Below are 4140 nucleotides of genomic sequence, written 5' to 3'. Positions count from 1 at the left end.
TCATATCTATAAACTTTGCCTCTTGAATTTTAGTTAATTTCATAAACCTTTCTTCTACCTCAACTATCAAACATGTAATACCCCTTACTCGTATCCGATGCCGGGATAGGGTTCGAGGTGTTACCGGACTTAAACATTCACAAACATGCAAAACCAGACTATAAAATTTCATTTAAATTAAAAACATTCAATTACATGCATAATGTCCCTTACACGAGCTACCGAGACTCTAAACATGCATTAAAGGCAGTTTGGGACTAAATCTAGAACTTTAGAAAGTTTTAGGGAAACTTAGAAAAATTTTCTTGAAACAGAGTCACACATCCGTGTGGACACAGGGACACGCCCATGTGTCTCCAACCCGCCCGTGTCCTCAGGCCGTGTAACTCTCTATTTATGACGTCAGCAAAACAAATTTAACCACACGGCCAGGCCACACACCCGTGTGCTAGGCCGTGTCCTCCACACAGTTAAGACACATGGTCATGTCTCTGCCTGTGTGACTAGTACTTAGGCTATTTTCCAAGCCTTTTGTTACCATTAATCCCTCACATCTTTACACACATCAAAGATATACATCATTGCATCATTTTAATGATTTAACATACTTCACTAAGGTATATTCTTAACTTTAACATGCTATCATTCACCTATTACACGTACTCATATAATATCAAATCTAGACACAACAAGTCTATATTCATTGACCTTATCATTTGATGACCACTTTTACCAAACTTTCATAACCATCAATTTATCAAGTAGCTTCAATCAACATCAAGTATTCATGTTCAAACATTATCAACTTATTTCCATATTATACATTTACCACGTGGCTATGACCATTTCGATCGGTCAAGAAGCACCCATCATGCATATATGTCATAATACCAACCACACATATCCCATAAGCATAAACACATCATTGCATCACAAGTATTAGAACTTATCATGGATAATTAGGCTTACAAGCCACAATCATTATAAGCCATATCTCATGGCTATATACAATGAATCAATATAAGCCAATACATATGGCTAATCATAACAACATCTATCATAAAACTAAGTCCCTATACATGCCACTCTCTTGAAGACATTAAGATTCATCAATGCTCCAAAAGAGGTAGCTTGACAGTGTGAGGTTGCCTCCAACGATCTCTAACCCCGAGCTAACTTGTCAACACTAAAGAAATGGAAAGGAGGGAGTAAGCTTAAAGCTTAGTAAGTCTATATGAAAATAATAAGCAAATTGTCAACATGATTCCATGGAAATATATTCATAATTACACTTTTACTTATTTTCTAGTGATGCTATTTTCTCGAGTCATGGTTACTAAATTATTTAAATCTAGAGCTACGGAACTCCAAATTAAGATTTGTAAATTTTCATAAAACTAGAATCATATATATTTTTACCATAAAATTTCCAGAATTTTTGGTCTAGCCAATAAGTACAGTTTATTCTTTAAAATTACCCCTATTCTGCTGCTTGACAGCTTCGACCTTTCTTTACTAAAAATTGATTATCTCATAGTACAGGTTTCCATTAATGTTCTTGTATATTTCTATTGAAAATATACTCATTGAGGATTTAGTAATATAAATACTAGCCCATAATAATATTTGTACAATTTTTAGTGATTTTCCAAATTTGAGACTGGGGAGCCCGAAATCACTCTGACTCTGTCTCACAAAAGTTAAAATATCTCATAATATGAAACTCTTTTGCTTACACTGTTACTTTTATGTGAAAATATATTTAATAAGCTTTAATATCATATCTTATTCAATCCCTAATTCAATTTCCACAATTTTTGGTGGATTTTCAAAGTCACGCAACTACTAATGTGCAACATTGTCTTAGTGCAATATAATAGTAACTATCATAAGTTCATTTTCAACTAATCATGAACTTACCATTTCATGGATTTCATGTTCAATTTGACAAAGACATAATAACATAACCATAAAGATTATTCATCATTCAAACCCTTTTGGCTTACTTATCATATACACATATATAGTTGCTCATCATAAATCGATCTTTACCAAGGCATTGTTCATAAGTTTGGCATGCGTACCTGTACTCATCATAGTGTATTATATAACCATACCTTTTTAACATGCCCTCCTCGGGACTTTCATCATATTCATTACATTACTCGTTGAACACTAGGAATACTATTGGATACACAGAAACTTGCTCCTAAGTGCCACATATACATACTAGCCAAAGCTACCTCATAACATGTATACATCCATAATGAACTCGAACCTCTCAACGAGCTCATATGTTACATGAATTGCATCCATATGACCTCGAACCTCTCAACGTGCTTGGATGCTCGCATCCATAATGAACTCGGACCACTCAACGAGCTCGGGTGCTACATAGATCACGAACTTGGACCACTCAACAAGTTCAGATTCTCACATATATCACAAATTAAGACCGCTCAACAAGCTCTGATTTCTAAATTCCTAGTAACATGTCACTTGAATCCTAAGATATTCCAAAGGTTCAAACGGGATTTTCCACACTTGCACTTAGTGTCCTCATCGCACTTGCTTGTCATGTCGTGAACAACGACCATAATATCATTCATGCTTACAAATTCACCATTTTCCATTCATAGCATAATAAGGCATAACTCAAATAGAAAATAAGCTTTTAAGAATTTACATAACATATATCACATATTTCATATGTCACTTGTCATGTATAATCATTTTCTTGCATTTCATGTAATATTCTTCCACATCATAAACACCATTCCATCAACTTTTCCAATGTATTAAATCATACAATATATGCAATAATAGTAAGGAATATAATTCAAACATAAAATTCCATTATTATTATCATACAAACTTACCTTGAATGCGAGCACGGCTATATATTCCGATTTAGTCCATAATCTCATTCATTTCCAATCTATGCCTGAATCTCATTTTCCTTGATTTATAATATGACATTTAGCTTACTAATTAGTCACATTATTCATATAGGTCCAAAAATCATATTTTTACAAATTTGCATTTTGACCCCTAAACTTTCACATATTCGTACTTTTGTCCCAAGGCTCGTAAAATGATTTTTATCCAATTTTCTTACATTTTAAGCCTAGTCGAATCATTTTAATAACTATAGCAGCCCTTAATTTCTACTAAATCACACTTTTATGAAAAATTTTATAACTTTTGCAAAACGGTCCTTTTTGACAAGTTCACCAAAAATCACTTAGTAAAAGTCGTTTATTACACACCAAGCATTCATTTTCTACCATTATACATCAAAACACATGCATATAATCCATGGGTAAATTTTTAAACACAAACCCTAGCTCAAAATATGGGTAGAAATGAGTAGATCTTGTTACGAGGATTTCAAAAACGTAAAAATCATTAAAAACGGGACTAGAACAGACTTTCAATCGAGCTTGGAAGCTTGAAAAACCCTATCTATGTCTTCTCCATGAAATTTTAGGCCATGGGGTAGAAGATGGACAAAAATTGGCTTTTAATTTTGTTTTTAATTCATTTTAATTACTAGATTACCAAAATGCCCCTAACTTAAAAATATTCTATTTCACCCATTTCATGTCCATTTTTGTCCAAAAAATTATCCAATGGTCTAATTACCATTTAAGGGCCTCCAATTTAAAATTTCATAAATATTAGACACCTCTAACATGTAGAACTCAACTTTTGCACTTTTTACAATTTAGTCCTTTTGACCAAATTGAGTGCCCAAACGTCAAAATTTTCGAATGAAATTTTCATGAAATCATCCCATGAAATTGTAGAACATAAAAATATAATAAGAAAAATTTTACTGTGTCCGATTTGTGGTTCTGAAACTACTGTTCCGACTTGGCCCTAATTCGGGATGTTACAAAACAAGCTTCTCGCTCTATGGCCTCCACATGGAATCGAGATTATGCTTCCTACATGTATGCATAATTACAATGAACAACCTTGTATAATAACAGAAAAGTAAAGATTACTTAAACTTGAGAGTTTTTACTCAAAATACGAGTTTTGAATTTTTTTTAACATAAAAAGCGTAACACTTATAGAAGGGCGACAATCAACCATCTCACAAATATAGCACCATTTTTAAGAAGAAGCAATTTA

The sequence above is a fragment of the Gossypium arboreum genome, chromosome 6 (assembly GCF_025698485.1).
Source record: "Gossypium arboreum isolate Shixiya-1 chromosome 6, ASM2569848v2, whole genome shotgun sequence".
Taxonomy (NCBI): domain Eukaryota; kingdom Viridiplantae; phylum Streptophyta; class Magnoliopsida; order Malvales; family Malvaceae; genus Gossypium; species Gossypium arboreum.
This window is presented reverse-complemented; position numbering follows the sequence as displayed.